Source organism: Arachis stenosperma, chromosome 2 (genome assembly GCF_014773155.1).
Source record: "Arachis stenosperma cultivar V10309 chromosome 2, arast.V10309.gnm1.PFL2, whole genome shotgun sequence".
Classification (NCBI taxonomy): Eukaryota; Viridiplantae; Streptophyta; class Magnoliopsida; order Fabales; family Fabaceae; genus Arachis; species Arachis stenosperma.
This window is the reverse complement of record NC_080378.1, coordinates 119748559-119776063: the sequence shown is the minus strand read 5'-3', so window position 1 is coordinate 119776063 and position 27505 is coordinate 119748559. Positions and strand designations below refer to the sequence as shown.

Genomic DNA, 27505 nt, shown 5'->3' with positions numbered 1-27505 from the left:
TTTTGAGAGGAGTATAAGAGTGATATTTTCTGGGCCTCTCGAGGCCGAGCTCTTCCTTTTTCTTGGCTTCCCTTTCCCTCTCTTTAGATGAGGGAGGGGGTCCAGGTCGCCAACTCAGGTCTCTTAACTTTGCATTCTCTTCCATATTGATGTACTTTTCCGCCCTTTCTTGTACATCGCTTAGAGAGACGGGGTGCCTTTTAGATATGGACTGTGAGAAGGGACCTTCTCTAAGTCCATTACCCCATTATGACTGCCTCTGTGGGCAGGTCTTGGATCTCCAAACATGCCTTATTGAACCTTTCCATATAGGCTCGCAAAGACTCTCCAACCTCCTGTTTTACTCCCAGGAGGCTCGGTGCATGTTTTACCTTATCTTTCTGAATTGAAAACCTCATCAAAAACTTCCTTGAGAGGTCTTCAAAGCTAGTGATTGATCTCGGGGGGAGGCTATCGAACCACTTCATTGCCGCTTTCGATAAAGTGGTCGGGAAAGCTTTGCATCTCGTAGCGTCGGAGGCATCAGCTAGATACATCCGACTTTTGAAGTTGCTTAGATGATGCTTTGGGTCTGTGGTCCCGTCATAGAGGTCCATATCAGGGCCTTTAAAGTTTCTTGGAACTTTTGCCCTCATTATGTCCTCGCTGAAAGGATCCTCTCCGCCCGGGAATTGATCTTCTTGGTCGTCGCGGGAGTTGTGACCCTTGAGGGAGGATTCTAGCTGTAAGAGTTTTCTTTCTAACTCTTTTCGTTGTTCCATCTCCTCTTTGAGGTACCTTTCAGTTTCTTTCTGCTTCTCCCGCTCTTGCTCCAATTGTTCTAAGCGACTGTGGACTAACCCCATTAATTCAGTTATGTGGGATGGTCCACCTTTTCCCGATTCTCGCTCGTCTGAGGGGTTAGCCTTCGGGTTTTTTACCCCGGAGGCGCCCTCTCTATTCTGATCATTAACTTCCTGGTGGAGGGTTACATCCACATTGTCGTTACCTGCGTTCAGATTCTCTTCTTCGGAATCCGTTTCCGCATGTACTTCCTCATGGGATCTATCCGCCATCGTTGGATGATCTCTCGGGTCCCCGGCAACGGCGCCAATGTTACGGTGGGTAACCGGAGATAAATGAGGTGGATGGCGTTTGATGGCCCAAACGTATGAAGGAGGAGGACTCCGGGTGGATCTGCAACTCGGGAGGCTCCGTCCGACTTGCTCGCGTGAATGAATGGGGGGTGGTACCTGCAAAGACACTCCGATGCTTAAGTTAGCAAGAGTGTGAGCAGGTCTAGAGAGTATTGGGCTTAGAAATACCTGATAGGTGTCAGTGTACTTATAGTGGTGAGCCAATAACCACCGCTGGTGTAGTGCCGTATCTTTAGGATATTAACCGTCCCATTATCTTGGGGAGGTTAAGATATGGCTTTAGGAAGCGGTTAGAGAGATTTTAGGGGCGGTTACTCATTTGAATGAGTGTTTATCTGCCAGCTAATCTCATGTCCGACTTCTTTAGCGCAGGTCGGGACGAACACCGACTTCTTATGTGAAGACCGGCGTTTAGTAAGGCTTAATCTATTGGATTAGGCCTTTTAATTGGACCTGAGCCCTTATCATTGGGCCAGGGTACGAACACTTGTCATTTAACAACTCTTTCTCTAATTTATTTATGATGCAACTAATTCTTTCAATTTTCATGTTCATTATTTTATATTTATCCTCTCTCATGAATTATTCATGAATGATTTTTGTGGATGTATAATATTTTATTCTTTTCGTTTTGGAAGTAAAAAAAGGATCTTCAATAGCTCAATGCTAAATTGAAAAATTTTAAGTTTGTCATATTTTCAAGATTACTTTCTATGAAAAAGCAAATAATAATAATAATAATAATAACAATAACAATAATAATAATAATAATTCTCAAGGTCTCTTCAGGTCACAGAATGAAATATCCTTTTCGTAGAAGGGAAATTATAATACGTAACTTATTGTTAACTAAAATTGTTTTATTTTACTATTATTTATTAATAAAACGAAAACTTTAAGGGAGTTTTGAACTACATCAACAACCTTTTTTATAGGCCAACTGAAGAAGTTAAAGAGCAATATATAAGGTTACATTTTAACCGAAGACTTTAATATAAGAAGAGATTATTTCATTGTCCATAAATATATGTAAACAATAATGAGTAATACTCTTTCGAAACTTTGAAAGAAAAAAATTATACACTTTTCTTTCGTTAATTTAAGAATCGAACTTCAAACAGAATACTTAAGAAATTAAGTCATATACGTATAATTAGATGAAATGACACTAGTATTACTTTAAGTAAGTATTAGAAAACAATCACGTTAAATATATATTAAAATTAATCACTAAAATTTATTAGTGCGTAGTATATTTTAAAATATAAAATATATATTAAAAATAAATTAAATTATATATTTATACATAGATACATAACTAATTTCAGTATGTAAATAAAATTTTTTATTAAAAAAATACTAGAAAACTATACATTTAATATTTAAAAAAGAAAATTAGTTAATATTGGTTCAAATATAAGACAAAAATAGAAAAAAGAAGTATTAGTCATCTAACATTTCCTATATGATCATTTCTCAAGGTTGACTATCTAAAATAAATTTTAACAATATATCGTCAAAATCATACATAGTACATTCATTTCCGAATGGACATTATATTAAAATTTGACTATAATGTATTGAAATTTGAAACTTTTAAAATGTTTTAATACATTAGGATATTGGTCAGCAAAACCTTAATATATCATTATTACAATAATATTATTGGACTATTGGTCAACAAAATATTTATGATTACATTTGTTAATTCAATTCCATATTAGGAGTTTTTGAAATAAGTATATACTAATAAGATTTTTTTTTTAAAAAAAAATCAAGGCATTTAATGATATTCAACATCATAATTTATTTAGTATTTTCTGACGGAAATGGTTTGTTTTAAAAATATTAATAAGTACCTTTAAAATATTTGCTAGCATCTCATTACTCACACGTAGTCAAAATTAAACCTTAACATTTAAACGTTTTTCTTGAAGAGAATGCATTTTGTTTACACAGATTATGACTTAAGAAAAAATCCAAATTTTGCGGCACAAAATTTTTCTTAAAAAATGAATTTAATTATACTCAAAATAAAATTGACCTCATTCCCTAACAAAACGACAAAAGTTATACCCTTAAAAAAAATAAATAAATAAAATACTAGTAAAAACTAAAAAGTAAAAACTTTTGTTATTCATATTCTATTGCATTTAGTGCCCCAAAGCACGTACCCATTTCTCACTATTAATATGTATAAACACCAATAAGGGTAGCAATAAATGGCACACAATAAATTGGACTGACTGAATTATACATTACATTTATTTCTAAAGCCTGTAAAAAAATACATAAAAAAATAATAATATATATTGGGATTTGACCCCACCAAAACCTGCCCTTAAAATAGAGGTATTCAACTTTCTCCCAATCTTATGTCCCCACAATTTCTTTAAAATCTTCCCAATCCCATCTCTGAATTTGTCCCATTAATGCTCCCTCTCTATGGAGTTATTATTAACACACAAGTTTTCACAACCTCCAAAATTCATTTGAAAAAAAAAAACCCAATTTTTTTTTCCAATTTTTTTCCTCCACCACCCTCAACATCATTTGAAAAAATTTTATTACACTCAAAAAAAAATTATGCTCAAGAAAATGAAGTTTCTTTCATCACTTCTCAAGAGCAAAAGAATTAGGTCTTCTTTGCCATCTTGTCACCAACAACCTAGAACACTTTCTTTCAAAGCCTTAGCCAACAAAAACAACAATGACATGTTCAAAACTATTAATTCAGCCTTTGACATTATTGATGAAGATTTAAGCCCTGAATTATCCCTTTTCACTGATCAATCTTTTGAGTGTGCAACTAGCTTCTCTACATCTTCTGAGGATCATGATCCAATAGAGACATTGATCCATGAATTGTGTTCGGATAATGATGACAACAACAACAACAATAGGATTTTCTTTGAGCTTGATGAAACAAGTTCCATTTTTTGAGGCTTCAAAGGGTCCATTATTCAAGGATAGTGTTGTTTTGTCTTTGGATTCTAATGACCCTTTTGTTGATTTCAAGAAATCAATGGAGGAAATGGTTGAAGCTCTTGGATTGAAGGAGGATTGGGAGGGTCTTGAAGATCTCTTGTCTTGGTATTTGAAGGTTAATGAAAAATCCAATCATGGCTATATTGTTGGTGCTTTTGTTGATTTATTGGTAGGTCTTGAATTTTCTAATAATAATAATAATAATAAAAGTAATAATAATTCTTCTTCTTCTGATTCATATTTATCTCCTAATATTCTTTCTTCTCCTTCTAATAATAATTTATCTTGTTATAGTACTTTTCAATCTTCTTCTTCTTGTAGCACTAGCACTACCCTTTATGCTTCTAATCAATGTATAGAAGGTGAAAGAGAGTGTCATCATAATCATAATAGCCTTGTTATTAGTGGCAGTTCTTCATTGTTGTTAGAACAAGTTAAGGAAGAGATTATTCTTCATGAAGATATTATTGATGAGGCTTCATCTTCCTCTACTAGAAATGCATAAGGTATTAGGAAGTTGTATGTAAATTTTGAATAATGAAAAGTATTATTATTATTATTATTATTATTATTATTATTATTATTATTATTATTATTATTATTATTCAACGTCTCTCTCTCTCTCTCTATATATATATGGAAAGATTTTTGTATATTTGTGAGTGTATATTTAATGTGTTTTTTTAGAAATATTCATGGTCACACATATCTGTTAAAAAGGTTATAGAATTATGCAATAATAATAATAATAACAATAATATATAATAAATATTTTTTAAGCTTATTGGATTAAATGTAATAATAGACCAACAAATAAATATTTCCAACTTTTATCTAAATTATATTGTGAATTTTCTGTTTTGGTAAAAAGAATATTATTATCATCTCATATAAATATATATATATATATATATATATATATATATATATATATATATATATATATATATATATGCTTCTAAATGAACAAACAATAGAAAAATCATCTGTAGTTTTCACTGCAGACAGTCTAACTCTTTTTTCTCAAATTGAACATAGTTTCATTTTGAAAATAATAATAATAATAATAATAATAAATGTCCCAAACATGAATATAGTGAAAGGAAATGAGGTCATCTTGTTAGGTGATGCTTTTGCTTCAACGGCAATCTCTCATCATTTATGACATAGAGATATATCGTGGCAAAAGAAAATTAAAAATGAAAAATGAAAAATTTATTAGGTTATGGGGACAAAACTTGTTAAAATGCAACACAAATCTTGTGAACTATAGACTTCATGTGACTATGTTATGATTTCGTACAGACAAATTAATGATCCATATATGATATAATAATGTCACGAATTCTTGTTTATAGTGACAATTTTGGTGTTTTCTCCATAAAAAAAAGATATATAAGGTTTAGGCAAATGCATACCATATACACTTGTAGCTGCATCACTCGTGGGTTATTACTTATTCCCTTATCTAATTTGTTATTTAATTTGAAAAAAGAAAACACTTTCGAAAAATAACAGCAATAACAAATTATTATCCTTAGAATACATGCATCTTATAAAAATATAATTTAAATAACTTTTATGTATGGAATAATGTTTGAATAATTTAAATAACAATAAGAAAGATAACGAAAGACTAATTTACTTTTTGAATTAAAACTCACATGTAAAAATATGTTAAATTATCTAATAATTATTAATTTTATATAAAAATAACTGTAAGTTTTTATTTACTCTTAAACGAAAAATTAAAAATTTATTTATTATTTTTTTTCAATTTTTTACCTCTTACGCATTTTTCTTAAATAGATGTTTCTATTAATCGAAAGAGCCTAATCTATGTAAAAGGTCCAAATTTTAAATTTTCGTGGGAAACTCATTTACCCATAATCGATTTAATACATTAAAGACTAATTTTGCTAAGTTACGAACAACTGAATCTATAATCCTTTTTATATGAGATAATTGTTTGAAGCTAAATCTATCCAAAAAATGTCTACAATTTAATATAATTACTCCAAAATAATTTTAATATTTCTGGCCGTTCTTTTTTTATTTATTTTATTTTTGTGTCAGAATGGTGAATTAGATAACCTCCAACTTTTGGTATTATAATATCATAGGAAAACTTTCAAGTGTGCCATTCACTTTATTGTAACACTGGTATGTCAAGTACGGTCAGGTAAAAGTTAAAAATTTTGTCATGTTGTGTGCGATGAATTACCATAAACATCCCTCAAGTTTTGTTTAAAAGACCAATTTGGTAATCATGTGGTAGTCACTGCTGAACAATGAGCGCAAAGCTGAAGGCTTGAAGCCAAGTCTGTCTAGTGCAACGAGACTAAGTCTAGTGCTAATCCAATCATGCTATGAAGCTCCACTTGCCATAACTTTAATTCGTTATATATGTCTATTTTCTAACATTGATAGTAATTCATAAATATTATTAAATATTAAAATTATATATACTATTATTTTTAAAAAAATTCTCAAGTCATTATGTATACATAGTAAAATTATGCTAAGTTAATTTATTCCAAATCATATTTATGAAATAGAAAAGATTTTAAATACGAATATATTTTTAAAAAGTTATAATATGTATAGGAAAACAAACTCAATTTAATTTTAAAATCTTATATTTTTATTAAAAATATAAATAATATTAAGTAAGAAAAAAATTAAAACTATTCAGAGTGTATTATTAATTTAATTATAAAAAAATATGTAAGTGACATTTTAGAATATGTAAAAAATGAACCTATTAAATATTACCATATAAAAAGTGCCAAAAAATATAAACAAGAAAGAAAATAAAATAGAAAAGTACAAAGTTTTTTTTAATAAAAAAACCCAAGAATTTTAGTTATATAAATAAATTTATTTTAAATTGTGTAAATTTTTTGTTGAATAACAATAAAAAATACAAATTTAGTTTCATAACACAAAAATTATTTAAATAGTGCAAATACTTTTTTATATCTTTTTTTTCTTCTTCTCTTTTATATGTTTTATTATTGACATAAAATAATTTATGTATCTTCATATATTTCTCCTAAAAATAGTAATTTCATTCAAACAAATTAGTTTTTAAGTTAAATTATATAATATATAATAAAAAATAACATAATAAAATACATAAATTTATTTAAAAATTATAAAAATTATTTTAAATTGTACAAATTTTAAAAAGGAGGTAAAAACAGAGAAAGAGAGAAATACTGGAGAAAGAAGATGAAAAAAAGACACTTACGTATATGTGCATATAACTAATACGACTTGATTAAAATTTGATTATTACAAAATAGGGCTGCTAGACATCCATATAACCATATAAACAAGTTGGCCCAATCCCAAATAGATTCAGGTGCATTAAATACAGAGTGAGAAACACGCGTCATACACCAAAAAAATCTCTCGTTTTCCATTCGCGCTTCTTTATGAAAGAACGTTACATCTTCAACACGAAATCAATACACCAAAACACTCATTCTCTTCGAATCTCTCTGAACATCGCTCAAACTTCAATCACATTCTTTGTGGAAACCATTACTGCAAAGGAATCGAAAGAAGATTTCACAAGCAACAACTAGAAACAAACGAAAACAACAACAAAGACTACAAAAGGTATGAGAAAATTACTGTTCATTTAAAATCTTGTAATGTCGCGTTTTGCCTAGTTTCATTTTAGTTTTACTGGTTTGATTTGCTTCGTTTAGTAGATTGAACTATTGTGAATGATTTTTACAGTATAACTAGGGCTTTAAGATATAGGTGCTTGTTCTTATTGGTGTGGATAGTTTAACTAGAGCTTTGTTACTATCTTCAGTACTTCTTTTGCATTGAAGAACACTATTCTTGTTGATTGAAAATTGATAATGATTTATTAACCACATGAACATTTTTCGGTTCGATGACCTTTGTGATTTTGGTTCTGTGCATGAAGGATTTTTTGTTCGGTGGGTTGTGGCACATTAATTAACTTGATTAAAATATACATGCTTGTGGTTGTTGATGTATTGAATGAGTTTTGTTTAGAACAATTGACATTAGGGACAACTCTTTCACTTTAATAAGTCATACTACTGTAAAATTGTCTCATTATATTTGATTAAGATATGTGGTTGTTCTTATTTGTGTGAATAGTTATATACATTTTTCAGTTCGGTGGCCTTTGTGATTTTGGTTCTATGCATGAAGGATTTTCGATTCGGTGGGTTGCGGCATATTAATTGACTTGATTAAGATATACATGCTTGTAGTTGTTGATAATGAGTTTTGATTAAGATATACATGCTTGTGATTGTTGCCTAGTCTGGACAACAAGGATGTGAGTGATTCAAAATAACTTTGGAAATTGTCCAAAGACCAACATCCTTCATTATGTATACGTATATTCTGGCCGGACAATTTAACCCAGCTGAAGGGTTTGTCTTCAAAATTGGAAATATCTTTGATTTCCACCTCCCTTCTCTAGAGCATACAATTAGTTGATTCTTAATCTTGTCTCCATCTTGAGTCGTGTTCCTGATTTTGGTAGAACAACTGACAAGTTTAGAATAATATTTGTAGAACTTTTCAATTTCTTCTAGTGTCTTAAAAATCATTCCCACCTTTGGGACAAATTTTTCATCCACAACACAGCTGATCTGCATGGTGAACCAAAACGAAAAATTACTCATATTTACTCAGAGTTACTCACAGTTACTGACACTCACAATTACTCACAGTTACATATTATCAATTCAATTGAATTCAATTCAGATGTAGATCATCTCAGTCCATTCAATTCACTTCAAATAAAATTAGCAATTTCATTCTATTAAATTCGATTCAGAATTCAATAATCTAAATCTCATCAAATTGATGCATTTTAGAAGAATCATCCAAATCACACTCATTCAATTGATTTGAAGTTGATTCATTCATTGTTTCAATTCAAAAGTGCATATCGAAAAAGAAAACAAAGAAGAAGATGAACGACGAAGCTAATTCCGTTGAATCAATCCATATCTATAATGCAGAAAAAAAATACGAAAGAGGAGAACAACGATTTTAATTAGGTTGAAGAAGAAGAAGAAGAAGAAGAAGAAGAAGAAGAAGAAAGAAGAAGAAGAAGAAAGAGGTTTACGTTGTATGAAAAGGTTTACGTTGAGAAACATTGATAACGCAAAATAAGGATTCGTTATATAAGTTATAAGAGACGCGTGTAAAACAAACGGGAGTATGGGACGTGAAGTGAAAGTTACTTGGATACCATCCATGTAATTTTTACATGGATGTAGTGCTTTTTCGATTATAAAAATGAATTTTTCATCTAATATTTTTGTAGGTTTTGTTTATTAATATTTTTAAATAAAAATAAAAAGAGTAAAGTATCGTTTTTGTCCCCAACGTTTGGGGTAAGTCTCAAAGTTGTCCCTAACGTTTCAATCGTCCTATTTAAGTCCCCAACGTTTCAAAATTGACTCAATGTTGTCCTACCGTTAGGGATCCGTTAATAAAATTGACGGCGGGACAAAATTGAAACGATTTTGAAACGTTAGGGACTTAAATAGGACGAAAACGTTGGGGACAAAAATGATACATAGAAATAAATTTTAATTTATTCTTCAATAATAATAATTTTTTACTATACATAGTATTCAATTATTTTTAATCACATTTACACTTAATCACACACTTTTATTCTAAATATTTTTTTTATTTATACTTAAAGTAATGTAATTTTTATAAATAAATAAATTTTACACTTTATTCTAAATAAATAATGTAATATGAATAGAATGAAAGTGTAAAATTATAAAAAAAATATAAGTAATGTGATTGAGTAATGAAAGTAAAATTACATTATTTAGAATGAAAGAGTAAAAGTAAAAAAATTAATTTATTTTGAATGAAAGTGTAAAATTATAAAAAAATTATAAGTAATGTGATTAAGTAATGAAAGTAAAATTACATTATTTAGAATGAAAGTATAAAATTATTTATTTATAAAAGAATTACAATACTTAAGCATAAAATTATAAAAAATTTATTTATTTAGAATGAAAGTGTAAAATTAGAAAAAAATATAAGTAATGTGATTAAGTAATGAAAGTAAAATATTATTTAGAATAAAAGTGTAAAAGTTATTTATTATAAAAAAAATTACATTACTTTAAATGTAAAATTATAAAAAATTAATTATTTAGAATGAAAGTGGAAAATTATTAAAAAAATTATAAGTAATGTGATTAAATAATGAAAATAAATTACATTATTTAGAATGAAAGTGTAAAATTTATTTATTTATAAAAAAATTACATTACTTTAAGAATAAAATTATAACAAAATTAATTTATTTAAAATAAAAGTAATGTGATTAACTGTAATTTAAAAAACGATTGAATATTATGTACTGTAAAAATTAATATTATTGAAGGATAAAATTAAAATTTATTTTTATGTATCGTTTTTGTCCCCAACGTTTTAAAATTGTCTCAATTTTGTCCCGCCGTTAATTCTATTAACGGATCCCTAACGGCAGGACAACATTGAGTCAATTTTGAAACGTTAGGGACTTAAATAGGACGATTGAAACGTTAGGGACAACTTTGGGACTTACCCCAAACGTTAGGGACAAAAACGATACTTTACTCAAATAAAAAATAATAATGAATCCACTATATAGTAATATGAAAGGCAATTAATAAAATAAAGTAAGAGTATTGTATGAAACTGTTATGAGAACACCTAAAAGAAAATTATGGGTTTTAATATATTTTTTAATTATCTTCTTAATATTTAATAAGTTAAGTTTCAATATATATTTAAAAAAAAATCAAAACGATAAGAAATTTAAAGTTTTTAAGTTAAAAATTAAAAGAATAATTAAAATAAGTTAAAATTTTTAATATTTTTTAATTGATAAAAGTAGTTCAAATATTATTGCAGATAAAAGATAATATTTATTATGAAATTAAGATGGATAAATAGATAATTTTTTATTAATACTGATGTATGTCCAGAAGGAATAGATAATTTTTTAATTAGTGTTTTCATACATTATAATGACCCCAACAGAATACATATATAGGTTATATAATTAATTATTTACCTATTCTAAAGGAAACAATAATTAATTATTTACTAGTAAATTCGTTTTTAAATTTTTTTGGTCGAAAAGTTTAATTTTCAGCAAATTTTAATTATTAAATCAATTACTAAAATTATTACACAAATTAATTTTTTTTATGTTAAATTCTATAACAAATAGACAAATCAACCTCTATTATTATTTAAGAAAATGTTAGAAAGTTATCAAAATTTATTATTTTTTATTATTACTTAGCTATCAGTTTAATTTTTTTAGTTTAATCTTTTTAATCTAATAATCCAAAAACATATTTTATCTCATACTTTTAAATATTAATAACTAAGTGATGATAAAAAATAATAAATTATGATGATCTTTTAGTATTTTTTTATTATTTAATAAAAATTTGAATATTTATAGAAAACAAATAATTTAATATAAAAATTAATTTTTTAACAAAATAAAAGTTTAAAGAATGATTTGATTAAAAAATAATTGAATACTATGTATAGTAAAAAATTGATATTATTAAAGGATAAAATTAAAATTTATTTCTATGTATCATTTTTGTCCCCAACGTTTTCGTCATATTTAAGTCCCTATCGTTTCAAAAATGTCTCAATTTTGTCCCGCTGTCAATTCTGTTAACGGATCCCTAACGGCAGGACAACATTGAGTCAGTTTTAAAACGTTAGGAACTTAAATAGGACGATTGAAACGTTAGGGACAAAAACGATACTTTACTCTTAAAAATTTATTTTATATTACTTGACAAATAATTAGATTGTTATATTCAAAATTTATTAACTAATTACTTTTGTTAAAAATATTATTATATAATTGTTCATACCCTAACCCAATGTCTAAGCCCAGACCCAAACACCTTAAGAAGGCCCCATCAGTAAGGTTGGCCTTCCCCCGCAACTGACATCCGCATAGGAGGTCGGTTCCAACGCTAGGAAGTCGGTAAAGAGTGTTAACTGGCAGATAACACTCATTCAAATAAGTAACTGCCTCTAAAATCTTTCAACCCACTCTCCAAGTCAAATCTCAACCTCCCTAAGATAAAGGGACGGTTATCCTCCTTAAAAGGTGGAACCATCCCAACGGTAGCTATGGGTTTACCATTATAAGTACACTGACAATCCTCAGGTAATTAGAAGTCTCATACTCTTAAACTTGCTTAGACTCTTGCTAACTTAGGCATCGGAGTGTCTTTCCAGGTACCACCCCCGTTCCCTTGCACATACATAAGTCGGACGAGGACTCTTGACCGGGAGTCGGATCAAAAGCCTCCTCATTCACCCGATTGGGCCAACCTTGTGAGTCTAGCCCATCAATCTCCGGTTACCCAACGTAACAATAATATATTTTTTTTATCAAAATATTTTAAAAAATAATTTATTTAAAATATTATATATAAGTATATAACACATAGAGATATTAACTTTTTTATTTTTTTTAAATTAAAAAAAAGCATAATAAGTATTAAAATTATATACAAGTCGGACTATTGCAGAAATATAATCACATAAATGCAACGTGAATCACCTTAATCACATCTCTATGTAAATTAAATGAGTCAGACTAGATTTAGTTTTCTATATAAATCAAAACAGTCTGGTTCGATTTATACATATTTGCATGTTATCCTAGTAAATCTAATCAGGTTGTTTCGATTTATGCATGCGTGCATGCTATCCTAGTAAATCTAAACATAGTGATTAGATTTACACATGCATAAATCAAAACAGGGTGATTAGATTTATATAGAGAGCTAAATATAGTCTAGGTCATTCGATTTACTTAGAAAAGTGATTGGGGAGATTCATATAACATTTTTTAATAACCATATTTTTTTATTCATTTGATAATTTAAATAATTATCAATAACTTTATACTATTCACATACGGTTTCTACCTTTTTCGATTCTCCATATTTATAGTTGCACTAAATTTTCGTATCTTTTTTTGTTTTAGTTAAGTTTAAAATTTTAAACATTATTTTAGATTAGTAACATACACGAACAAAAAATTATTAATTTCTAAAAAAATCGATGTAATTTAAAATTGTTCATTTGAAATTAACACATTATTTTTATAAAAACCAACACATTTAAATTAGTATTCAAGCAAAAAAAATTAGTATTAAAAAAAGAATAAAAAATTAAAAATTTTAATAAATTTTTATTTGAACATATATAATTAAAAATTTAAACGTGTTGGTTTATATAAATATAATGAGTTGGTGGTTTTAAATGGACAATTTTAATTCACTAATTTTACGTAAATTCATATATTTTCTAAAAATTAGTAATTTTTTACGTGTACACTAATAATTTAAAATTGATGTTTATCTCTATTGTAATTTGAAACCATTTATTTTGAATTGTTCAGTACAAATAAACATGAAAAAGTTATTAATGGGATCAAATATTATTTTCTCCAAGAGAACCTTATTTAGTTTATTTAATGGGATAAAATATTATTTTGGTTCTCAATGTTTTGGCCAAATCCTAATTTGGTCCTTAACGTTTCAAACGTCATACTTCAATAAAAAAAAAAATTTAAATCTCCTATTTCAATCCCAAAAAATATTTAAGCAGGTTTAATGTTGTCCTACCATTAAATTTGACACAAACAATTCACATATTGAATAGCCAATAACATTCGATTTCAGTATATAAGTAATATCGATCCACCAACGGTCACTAATATAAAAATTTTTTCTTTTGATTTTGAAGCGTTCATAATTTATTATTAAGATTTAAAATTTTGTACCAAAAAATGAAAAAAATGTTATAAAAAGATTTTGACTATATATATATTTTTTTATATATAGAAGAAGATATGACTTAATTAGTAATATTATTAACGTCTATATCAGTCATTTTATTAACTATTAGTGTTAAATTTAATAGTAAGACTATATTAAATTTGTTTAAAATTTTTTGGAATGAAAATAGTATTTAAAATGTTAAAGACTAAATTAAAATTTGTTCCAAATATAAAAAATAAAAAATACTACTTTATAAAGAAAAGAGAGTGTGGCACGTTTTTTTACTATACTATATTAATACTAAATAAATGTATAAGACTTAGTTCCATTTGTTATCTGTGGGTCGGATTTCTCAGCTTAAATAATAAACCAAAAAAAAAAAAAAGACTGTAAATTTAACAATTATGGTTTCAGAGTTTGTAATCTCATAAAATAATGCTAGCAAAAAATCATACAAAAATGTTGCACTTAAAAATTATTCATTATCCTTAAATTAATATAAGAAAAATCATGTACCAAAAAGGTCTATTAACCGTTCAATAAAAAAATCAGTCAAACCAAAATAAAAGGTCATGACAAAAAAAAATCGAAAACATAAGGTAAGCCATCCAAAATACCAACGACTAAGCCACCAAGCCACGCCACCAACAAGAGAAGCTTGCGTCAAGACTCAAGAGGTAGCAGGATGTAATTTCCATAAATCATACCTCGTGGAAATTTGATACACACCTCACAATGCTTTCCATTATAAACACATGTTACATAGAAAATCACAACCCTTTGTTTAATTAATTATTAAATCCAATGGACACTTTACATGGACCATGAGAGTTCCAAAAAAGTGCTCTGGACCATTTAAAAACTTTCCAATATCATATACTCACATTATAAATTCACGCAATACTTTTACAAGACAAAGATTACTATTAGACTAAAGATTTGCATTACTTTTATATGCATGTGAACTTTTTTTAATTTAAATATAATTTATGAATGACGTTTCATCAGAAAAATATAATCTGTCAGTAATATCTTGTGACAATATTATATGATTAGTAAATAATATTATTATATTCTGATTTAAAATTTAGTTAAATTTAAAGTAAGTAAAGCTCAATCAACATATAAAAGATTCACCGATATTTACCTGAACTTATTGCGAAGGTCGAACTCAACAACACTAGCCTTGGTCCTACCCATTCAAATCAATAAACTAACTCTTGCCGTCTCTCATTCATTTATAAGAGAGATCTCAACAACCTCCCCAAACAAATGAGACAGTTATCTACCATTAAAAGTAGAGCTACTAAAAAAAGTGGTTACATATTCTATACTTATAATTATAAATTTCTTGACATCCTTAAGTATTCTTTGAATCTAATTTACAAAAAAACCGCCGCAGAAGAGGTCGGACAAACCACCCTATACCGTCGTGCAGTTTGCGTCGTTCCCGCAGTCCCGCATCGCGCCAGTCGTGTAGCCCCTCCCCTGCACCGGCGATTTCTCCCTCTCAACGTCGTCATTCGTGACATATAGGGGACACACAAGTGTGTTATTTTCATACATCCATCACGCCTCACAAGATCGTAAATAGAGACACTCCCTTCGCATACGTTGCGTCCGTCGTGCAGCCCAAGACCGCCATGGCTGCCGCTGCCTTCAACGACGTTGCCTCCCCCTACATAGGTATAGGTCAAAGATCGACGTAAAATAGCACAACAATAATTGTGCAAGCAATTAGTTTAGTTCATAATACTCTAATTATTGTACATGCAAACTTAGCTTACTTCAAAAATGGGCTGTTTTACGTGGATGGTCATTTCACTATAACTATGTAGATGGTTGTTTGAATGCCGGAAGAATGATTGATGAGGATGGAGACATTTGGGAGAGAGGATGTTTGGATAAATTCCATTGGTAAATTCGAGTTGGGATGGTTAATTTTTTTGTTGTATTAGACCAAATTTAAAACTCATTATATATATTATATACATTATCAAAATTTTTCGTTGTCTTTCTAGCAGAATTTTTTTTAAATATAAAAATAATAAAATTTTTGGGATAAAATATAAATTTTTAATTTAAATTTTCAAAAAGTGAATTCGTAGAAGTAAATTGTCAAATTTTATTTTTTAATTTTTTACAAAGTGAATTTATGGACGACGAATTCTATTTTTTATTTTTTTTTTAATTTCAAAGACGAATTTGGCAACAGCAAATTATTTTTTTTATTTTTAAAATGTTAAAAATACAATTCGTCGTCGTCGACGTGAATTGTTTTTTTTTTTCTTTTAAAAATACACTATGCTAAAGACAATTTCTAAACATCATATATTAATGACGATATTACACTATTATTCTGAAAATCACTAAATCTAAAACCATATACAAATTAAAAAGTGTGCAGAAAGCCTAGTCTTCTTTTTTTTTTTTTTTTGGTAATATAAAGCCTAGTCTTCTATTGCAGAAAATTAAAACTCTATGGCTTTTTGGATTATTCAGCACTTTCCATTACCCTTGACCCAAAAAAAAAAAAGCACTTTCCATAACCTAACCTTGATGTGATCATAAGCTTTTCTCCAACGAATTAAGCAAATGAAAGTACTTGAGGTAATAGTAGCTCATAATAAGCCGTTTTTAAAAATATAAATACATTTAGTAAATCAAATTAAAAATAAATTTTAATAAATAAAAGTATCAAAAATTGTGTTTAGCAAATTAATTTTTATTTTTTAAATTACAATAAATATAAATATAATAAATTAATGTATAAAATTATATTAATTTTTAAAATTTTAATAAATATAAGTAAATTTTAAAAAATATCACCTTAAATTCTTTTAAAAATGACAAACACAAGTACAAGTAACTTTTTTAATTTTTGTTTGTGTTTTTAAAAGAAAAATGTTTGTAAAACCAAACTTCACTATTATAATATTATTTTTTTTTTGGTTAAAGGGAGAGGACGAATTTGTTGAGAAGCCATGTGGACAATTCTGATTGGTTGATACTATAAGGAGGAGATCGCCAACTGTGCCTGTGCTTGGCCTCCCGATGCGCGACACGTGTCTGGTCCGATTGTATTCTAGCTTCAACGATAAACCCAAGCTGCACTGAACTGAACAGAGAGTTATTATATACCTGGTAACAGTGTTCCGGCAAGAATTGGTTTTTTTGCTTCTCTCTCTATCTTTCAAATTTCAAATTTATCATTCTCCCTCTCTCTCTCATTGCCGATTTTGCTTCTCCTGAAATCAAATCTCAACTCATGCACTACCAAAGCATGAATTTTCACTCTCCGAACACATGAGTGAGTAAAGCGAAGAAGTCAATTGAAGAAATCGGAAGGTAGATAATTTTACTTGAGTATAGTTGGATCAGAGTCTATTTTTTGAGAAAACTAAAACATGCAGTTTAAAAAGTATTTGCTATGGCTTTTGCATGCTCTTGCACACCAACAATCTTGTTATTTATTTTTTGCCTAATAGAAACATTCATTTTAAAGTTAAAATAGGATAATTTTTCCATATGATAAGAAACATATGGATGTTTCAATAAATAATTTATAGGAAAAATTTAAAATAAAAAATATAAATTATAAAATATCTATTGTTCTTTTTGTTTTGTTTTTTTTTTTTTCACGTTTTTGGATTGTTCCTTTGTTCTTTTTTCCTTTTTTATTTATTTTTTTTTGTAGTTCGATCATTACTTTCTCTGAGATTTTTAACATATATTCTTCTATCATTTATTTTAATTTTCTAAGTTAACTATTCATTTCATCCTTGTTAGTTTGAAAATGTGGTTTTGGTGTGTTTCGAGCTTTTTAGTGTTTGTCTACACCATAATTAAGAATTATTTGTAGAGATTATTTATAAAAATATCCATATGTTTTTTATCAATGGAATGGTTATCTTATTTTAACCATAATGTTTCTATTATGTCAACAATAGATAATCAGATTATTGGTGTGCGTTGGCATAGAAAAGTCATGACAAATCTTTTTTTTTAAATCGCGTGTTAAAGATTTCTAAAAAGCCAGACTCTAATCTAACTATACCAAGCATAAGAATTTTCTGCCTTACTCTCGCTTCCATGCATCGTGGTGCTTGGTCTCCCTCTTCTCCCCTTGCATTCTGCCTTCACATCATGAGGTAAAACTTTTAATTTTTTATATTTATTCAGTTATTTGATTATAACCTGTTGATTTGTTGTTTTTACATGGTTATGGTGAATTGAGCTGCTGTTTTGAAATTGTTGATGCTGTTTTTATGTTGCTGTAAATTTATATTGTAGAATAGTGCATAGGCTCTATGAATTCAGGTTCTGATTTGTAGTGTTGGTGCACTTCTATATTGATGTTGTTCTATATTGTCCAACGGTTATTATTTTATTTTTGTATTTTATTTTAGAAATCGAGAATGTTGTTGTTAAAGTGACAATATGTATTTTTTAATTTTTACTGGTAAGATATTAATTATTTTTTCAATCCGTTGAATTAGCGACCCAACGGTATGTTTTACATTCTTTTCTCTTTATTTTTACTTCAGTCCCTCGGGTAAGTATTCTAAAATTTTCCCAATGAAAGCAAATTTCTAGTTATACTAGGGCAAGTTTGTGCCTTCACTATAATGTCGTCGAGCTCAACAGAATGACCTCTGATTTTTCAACCATTATTTTCTCTTATCTAGTTTTTGCACTCTACTTAATTTCAAGTGAATAGCTGAGTTATATCTAACTTCTAGTATTCTTATTTTATTGCTTCTACAATGTATTCTAAATTTCCTTGTGATTTTGCTTTGATATAGTTTTTTAAATTAATTTTTGAAAATTTTAATGGATTTATACTTTTTTATGTATAGGTTAAATTATTATGTTTTTTATTTCATTTTTTATCCTCATTAGTGAAAGCATTACCATTGATGTATTTAGTACGCGATATTGTTAAATATTCTTCCGAGTAGTTATACCAAGTTATAATTTTATGAATTATTTTATTTATTTAGTTATTTTGTCCTTTACATCACATGGGGTACAAATATTATGTAGTTATATCAAATTATATTTTATACATTGAATTGGAACCAGAAAAGACTAGTTTTGGGGCTATAAAATATATATTTTAATTGTCGATTTAGAAGGATATTGTATAAATACCTTAAAAAAAAAAATACAAAGAATTATTTTGCACATGGTGTTGACTAATATAATTTTTTTTAAAATAATAAAGATTTAGTTAATAGGTAGGATTTTCATTCGATCAGTGAGAGATTTTATGATGATTATAATTATTTAAAACTAGAATGTAATAATAAAAATGTGGATGTTATGCATTAGGTTATATGACTGCTGTTGAAGATCTTCATAATACAAATACTTGACCACTCGCTGACCACTCGCTGATCGCCTGGTTGAGGTTACGTTAATTTTCGGTAAGTATAGATGATCTGTGTGTGAACTGCTTTGGTAAGATCAATGCCTTGAGATGAAGACTAATTCTTTGTGTTTTTATGTGTTTGAAATAAGAAAGAACGGGTTGAAAGCAATCTTTTCTGATTAGGATTGTCCATGATTCCTTAAAGGTATATGTTTGTTTAGTAATTTTATCTAATATCAACAACCTAGAAGAATTGATTTTCGATAATTGGAATATGCAAAATAGATCTTTATTTGTGGATTCAAATTGTGGAACATAGGTAAACATAAATAGTGAAATTCAACTCAAAATCGATTCATTGAGTAAACATGTAAACTTTAGAAATTGATACCCTTTTTGTATCCACGCATCATTGTAGGTACAAGTTCTGGCTGTTTGGATACCTTTCTTAATCAGAACTAATGAATGATCTAAAAGCAGAATGGTTTAATTTGCTTTTTCTTGATGACTAAATGTTGCTGCATCTAGATTTGGAAACTATGAATTAGACTTTGTAGTACTCTTTTGTTTATTGGAGAGAATGAATTTAGGGAGCTGAAATTATTTACTTGATTTGAGTAATTAATAATTAATTAAGTTTTAACGTCTGTGCAGCCTGTAACTGAAAACAATGCCAATCTGAAGACACGCTTCTTTTATGTTCTCTTCCAGGTTTGGTTTATCTGGTTATGATCTCTTTGCATATCTTCCTATGAGCCATATTTATTTATTAAAGGTGTATGCATATCTTAAGTTGTGGAGGTCTTTCTTAAAATGTTGATGTAAAACAGCATCACACTTAATATCTTGCAAATTGGTGAGATATTTAGATAGCAACCATAACTAGAATCTAAGCCAAATTATCCTGGAAAAAAGATAAATTAATTTTACTAAATAAAATAGCAATAATAATATAAGTACCATATCAACCTTTGGCTTTTAATATTAATTAGACATTTAAGGGATGGAGAGGAACACAATGACGAAACAATAGTTTATGAAACCTTTTAAGAAAATCTTGACCAAAGATTTTCAATTCTTTGAGTAGCTGATGTTGTTTAAAAATATAAAATAATTGATCTTAGATGAATTTCAAAAAATAAATCAAAATCTAATAAAAGAAAGACTCATTAATTACACTTACTTTATTACCATTTCTTTCAAATTGTAAAAACTCGGAAGATAGAGAACTTTTATACTTGCATATAGTTCGATTTAGAAAATTAAATCACTGATACCAAGAATCTCGTTATTAATTATTGGCCTAGTAGAAGCTTCTACTTTAAGAACTTTAAAATAAGATAACATTTACATGTGATATGAAACATATGGATGATTCCATAAATAAACCCTACAAAAAATTTAAAATAAAAAAATCTACTGTTCTCTCTATTTTGGATTGTTCCTTTGTTGTTTTTTCCTATTTATTTATTCTTTCATACTTTCTTTGAAGTTTTTAGTCTCTCATCTTCTATCATTTATTTTAATTTTTTTAAGTTAAGTATTCATTTCATCATTATTAGTTTAAAAACGTGGTTTTGGCAAGGCTTGAGCTTTTTAGTATTTGATTATGCCATAATTAGCATTTGACTATTTATGTTTTTATTTTTTTTGGTAAATGACTTGATGTTTTGGTTTTTGATTTTGCTATGTTGTATGAGTAGAAAATTGTTTATATTAATTCGACGTGTGTAGTTTTTTTTTTTTGTATTGTGCCTATGCTTATATTTTTACACTACAAATCTAGTATTACAATACTACTTAGACCTATTGGTTCACTTGTGCAATTGAATCTTATTATTCAAATTTAAATGGTTTAGAGGGTTTTGCACTTTTTGCAACTATATCTTAAATTAGTGATGCAACTGTTGTTAATTGACTTTGCTATAATAATCAGTTTCATCCTGTATTTATGTTGATGCTGCTGGTTCAAGTAAACATGTTTCAGCTTTTTCCTCCCTCTCCAACTCAAAACTCTCTTTATTCTTTTTGTAGAACATTATTGTTGTTATTTTTGTATCAAGTTATCACTGTTTTGATAGTTGTATATTATTTATTTCTTGTGATTATTTTTTATTGGTTGTTATGGATGTTGATTGTACGTGCTATTTTCAAGCTTTTATTTTATGTTTTTATAGTTTTATATATAGATTATTTGCTTGTTTCCATAAATAAGAGGTTTGAGTTTTGGGAGAAATTTTTGTTCTATAGTTTAACATGATTTTGAATTTTAAACTATTACAAAGGAGAAGTAGATTTACAAAGTCAACTCCAAATATTAACATCTGATGTAATTATATTAAGAGTTTTATGTTTAAAAGCGAAAATATAATGAAAGGAAATGAATATTGAGAGACAAATGTTCTATGTGAATTTGCTTATGATGACCTCGTATACAAATCAATGAACATAGCTTTATATGATTTGTTACTATATTTCATTCGTCAAAGATGTGAAGTTATCATAAACAAATCCTCCCGGAACATGCGTCTCTTATTGTCCGTTTTCCTTTCATTATGTTTTCATTTTCAAAGATAAAACTTTATTGACATGATTTCATCAGATCTTGATATTTACAATCAACTTTGTAAATGTACTTCTTAATGGGAGTTTGGAATTTGAAACCCATTTCTAATGTTAAATTATATAACAAAAGCTCCTAGCGAAATTGAACTCTCTTTTTTCATTGGAAACAACAATTCCTGCAAGTAATTTATATATAAAAATATAAGAATATTACTACTGAAAAAATATTAAAATAAAAGTTTGACAATAGTACTTAGAATTAATTTTTAAAGCAGCCAAATAAAAATCAATCTTAAATGAATAGAGAATATACAGCGATTAAGACGGTGATAATATGTTATAGAAATAATGATAATAATAACAATATTCCAGAGAGAGTAGAATGAGAATTTCGTGTTAGTGAAGGAGGAAGTGGCTGAAGCTTAGTGAAGTTTATGAGAAAGTGATATCTATTTCATGCAATTAATATATCATGAAATTGGCTAAATATCTTGAACCAGCAACATCAACATGAAAACGAAACTGATTATTGGAGACATCTCACAAAGTTAACTAACAATTTTATTACTAATTCAAGATGTAGTTGTAAAAGTAGCAAAATTATTGAAATCAATGAAATTTGAATAACAAGATCCAATTGCAACAATGAATCAATGGGTCTTAATAGTATCACATTACTGATTTTGCAGTTTAAAAATAAAAGTATGTGCACAATAGAAAAAACAAAAAAAAAAACGCACGGGTAGTAAATTATAAAATCTAATCAACATATTCAATTTTTCTCATTCAACAAGGAAGAGAAGTTAAATGCTAACTGTGGCACAGTGAAATGCTAAAAAAACTCAAGACACACCAAAATCACGTTTTCACACTAACTAATAACTGATGAAATAGGCTTTAGCTTATAAAATAAAAAAAAAGTTAGATGAGAGAATAAATAGATTGAGAAAGTAAAAAGAAAAGAATAAATAAAAAGCAAAAAAATAACTAAGGAACAAACAAGAAAAGTGAGAAAATATAGCGAACAATAGATATTTTTTGTTGTGATTATTTGTAGAAACATCTGTATGATTTTAAAGTTATCTTCTTTTAGCGATGTTAAAGTGAATGTTTCTATTATTACGACAATAAATAACGAATTTTTTTGTGTATGTTGCTATGCAAAAGTTATGAAAATTTTTTTTGTTGAAATGTTCAAAAAAGGCAGATTCTAAAATTTTTTTTTAACTCTCTCTGCCTTTCAAGTTATTACGATTTGAAAGAAATTGCTGGTGTTATACGGCTGATGCTAAAAAAAATAAGTATGATTAACGAGTCTTTTTTTGTAATTAATGCGTGTGAACAATTATTTTATTTTTTTAAATAGCAACAACAAAAAAAAGAGTGTTGGCTTAGACATTAGTAAGACACTAGTGAGTTAGAAGATTTTTTCCCAGATTTTCTTGAAAAGTTTTATGAACTATTGTTTCGTCGTTCTTTTCCTCTCAATTCTTTGTATGTTTTAATAATATTAAAACGTTATTGTGATTTCATTTTTTTACTATTTTATTTAATAAATTTATTTTATTGTTATTTTTTTTTTGGAAAGATTGATGTAAATTCTAGTAGAAATTACCATGTGAATGAAGGTACACTTTGTTATTTTCTCTTTACTAAAGATGTGAAACTATTGAATTTAATTATTCATTTTCTGAAATTTCTAAAGTTGAAATCTTTTTACCATTTTGAAGGGAACTCATATTGAGAAGCAGTGAAATAGCAACCGTTGGTGCTATCTTCACTTTCAGGTAATCCCTTCTCTATGTTCTTTTTTCTCCCTGTTTATCATTATCACCATTTTTGAACTAGGGTAAGGTCATGTATCTTTTATTTTGATTTGAGGAAAAGGATTTGATTTTGGGAATTTTCTGTGGTGATTTGTTGGGTTTCTTTGCTTTGAATTATGCCTTTGTTTGCTCTAATTTTCTATTATGATTTGTTCCTTTTTGTGCGTTTTTCGTTTTAAGAGGATTACTAAGTTACTTAAAGATTCAAATTAGAAATTTAGTCCTTTAAAAATATACTTGACATGAGATTAAAAAGATTTGTGATATTTTCAATAACTATAACAACTTGAAAATTATATAGATTTTGTTTTCCACATTTTGAGAAGCAAACATTTTTTAGTTAACAAATTGAAATCTGAAAAACAGGTCACTACATGTAAAACAAACATTTTTAAAAATAAATTTTTATATTTTTTTTGCTAGTTGTTTTCTGTTTTGTTTTGTGAATGCACTCTAATACTGAATGATAACCTTAAGATTAGATATATATCATATCATTATTGATTTATTTACTTAGTTCATCTTTTAAATAAATGAAATTATCGTATAAAAACCTTTCCCTTTTTATTGTATCCTCCAAAAACCCTATCAAGAGAATGCCGAGGAGAAAAAATTGTAGGCAAAAGAGTGAAACAAAGTTTTAAAATGCATTGGATTTTTGTCTTTTGTCGCATGAACTGATCGCTGTTGTTTTTTCTGCCTGGGCTCTTTTATGTTGATTTAAAATCTTACTAACATTTATATACACTCTTTAATTTATACTTTTCGGATCATGTAGACATCTAAATTAGTTCAGTGGGTATTGAATGATCAAAGCAAAAACACGTGCTTAGCTTAATTGAGATATTGAAGTTTTATAAGCAATATCTATTTGTTTTATTAAGATGGTATACCTTTTGTATGATCCCATTATTTTGAGCTAAGATTCTCATATTAGAGATTGTCTCCTTCTAATTAGATTATGGAAAAATACTAAATTAGCAATTCATCGTTTCTATATAATGTATATTTTAGACTTTGTTACGTACATGCCTTATCCATTTGGATGAAGAGCTGTGATCTCGTATATATCCTTCGTATTAACATGCCGAGTTGATAATCAGTGTGATTTACTTCTCAGTTCTCTAATTATTACTGGATGGTGCATAATATGTCCTATTTCACCTTCATTTTATAAATTATTTCCTCCACAATTGCATCTATGGCTGTTGTAGCATTATTTGGTGCTAACCCTTTTTAATATTTAGGGCTTTTCTTTTTTTCAATTGGTTTTGATTATATGGACACCACTAAAGCTAGACATTATTATCCTTGCATTGTTAACAAAAGTGCATATGCAGAGTAATTTTCTCATGAAATTTCAAATTTAAATTTTGAAATGAAAAAGCAATCCATTTTCTATTGGATTACATATAATAGACCAATAGCTAAATATTTATTTTGTCTTTTTTAGAATAAAGAAAAAGGAACTATATTTTAATAGTTATGTTGAGTTCAGCTGCTTGTCTTCTTTCGAATGGGAAAAAGAGTCGGCCAAGATGGAAGAAAAATGAACCTTTGGTAGGTATACAACTATAGCAAATTGATGAGATATTTAGATAGCAATTTTTATTAAAATTTTTGCCAATTTATCTTAAAATAAATGATAAATTAAATTTACTAAACAAAATAGCAATAATAGTGAAAGTATAGTAGCTACTTTTTAATACTAATAAGACATATCATGGGTGCAGAGGAATAGAATAACGAAATAATAGTTTATGAAGTTTTTCAAGAAAATTTGATTAAAGATTTTTCAATTTTTCTGTTAGTGTTTTCATAATGTTGAAGATAGTATTCTTTTTGTTTAGTTGTTATTTAAAAAAAAAAAAAATAATTGTTTACATATGAATTTCAAAAATAAATCAAGATCTAAAAAAAGAAATACTCATTTATCATATTTATTTTATTAGTTTAGCGGCATGATACTATTTTTTTTCAAATAGTAAAAACTTGGAAGATAGAGAATTGTTATACTTGGGTATAGATAGATTAGAGTGTCTTTTCAAAAAAATACAACATAGTTTAAAAAATGGTTTGCCTTGACTTTTGCATGGCAACGAACACTAAAAATCTCGTTATCTATTGTTAAAATAGTGGAAACATCCACCTTAAGAACCCTACAATAAGATAAATTTTTTATGTAATAAGAAATATATAAATATTTTTATAAATAATCTTTACAAAAAATTTAAAATCATAAAAATATAAATAAAAAAGTATTTTTTAATTTATATTTTGTATGATTTTAAATTTTTTTAGAGATTATTCGTGGAAACATTTTTATGTTTTTTTATCATATAGAACGATTATCTTATTTTAACGCTTTTAGAGTGAATGTTTTTATTTCGCCGATGATTAATGAGATTTTTTTTGTATTTTTTACTGAGTTTTAAAGTTTTCTAAAAAAATCATACTCCATTCTAAATATTCTTTTAACACTTTTTTTTGACACCATATTTTTTTTGACAAATTTTTAATATGATGATTTGTTAGTTTTGTATTAAATATTAAACAAGCAAAATATCTAAGAAAGCAATTTGTTCGAGTTAGAATTTTCTAAAAACTATGATATCAATTTGATTTAGAATGAAAAATGAGAATCGATATCAATTTGATTTAAAATGAAAACCGGGATATCAATTTTCATGTTTCATTTTAAATCAAATTGATATCATAGTTTTCAAAAAATCCTAACTCTAACAAGTTGTTTTAATAGATACTTTATTTGTTTAATATTTAATACAAAACTACTAAATCATCATATGAAAATTTTGTCAAAAGAGCATGGAATGTCGAAAAAGTGTTTAAGGGATAGTTAGAATAGAGTATGACTTTTTAGAAAACTTCAACATGCAGTAAAAAAATATTTATTATGTCTCTTGATGTCAGAATACAAAAAGATCTAGTTATATATTTCGGCGTAATAGAAAATATTCACTTTAAGAGCGTTAAAATAAAATAATCCATATGATAAAGAAACATGAAAATGTTTTCGCAAATAATCCCTAAAAAAATTTAAAATCATAAAAAAATATATTTTACTTTATATTTTTTATAATTTTAAATTTTTTGTAGATATTATTTATAAAAACATTTCTATATTTCATATCACATGAAAAGACTCTTATCTTAAGGTTCTTAAGGAGGATGTTCCACTGTGCCAACAATAAATAATAAGATTTTTAATGTTCGTTGCGTGCAAAATTTAAGGCAATTTTTTTTAGTGTATATTGAAGTTTTTTAAAAAGTCAGGCTCTATTCTAACTATCTCTAAGTATGAGAATTTTCTATCTACTAAATTTTTCGAATTGGTAAAAGATTGTTGGAGACTTAGTTATGTCGTTGATACTAATAAAATAAGTATAATTGCTGAGTTTTTTTATTTTTGTAATTTATCTGTGTGAACAATTATTTTATTTTTTTAAACCGCAACAAATTAACGAAAGGAGTATTGTGTTAGATATTAGTGAAATACTAGGCAGAGAGTTAAAAAATTTTGTCAAATTTTGTTAGAACTTAGAAGGTTTCATAAATGATTGTTTCGTTATTCTGTTCCTCATCTCGTGTCTTACTAATACTAAAAAGTTTGGTATTGTAATTTTATTTTTATTACTATTTTATTTAATAAATTTAATTTATTTATTTTAAAGGAAAGGTTGCCACATATTTTAATAGAACTGTTTTTTCAACTGACAATATCATGACATTACATACTTG

General features: G+C 27.4%; 1 long non-coding RNA gene across 2 annotated transcripts; it reads left to right on the top strand.

The window, feature by feature from the left end:
• Positions 1 to 17844: 17844 nt before the first annotated feature.
• Positions 17845 to 24895, top strand: LOC130962094 (uncharacterized). 2 transcript variants are annotated; one of them, XR_009079719.1, is made up of 4 exons: positions 17845 to 18132; positions 19316 to 19410; positions 20010 to 20066; positions 23651 to 24895. It is a non-coding gene; the product is annotated as an uncharacterized LOC130962094 (long non-coding RNA). The 2 variants fall into 2 exon arrangements; XR_009079718.1 differs by lacking the exon at positions 23651 to 24895 and having other exon boundaries at positions 20010 to 20444.
• Positions 24896 to 27505: the final 2610 nt, after the last annotated feature.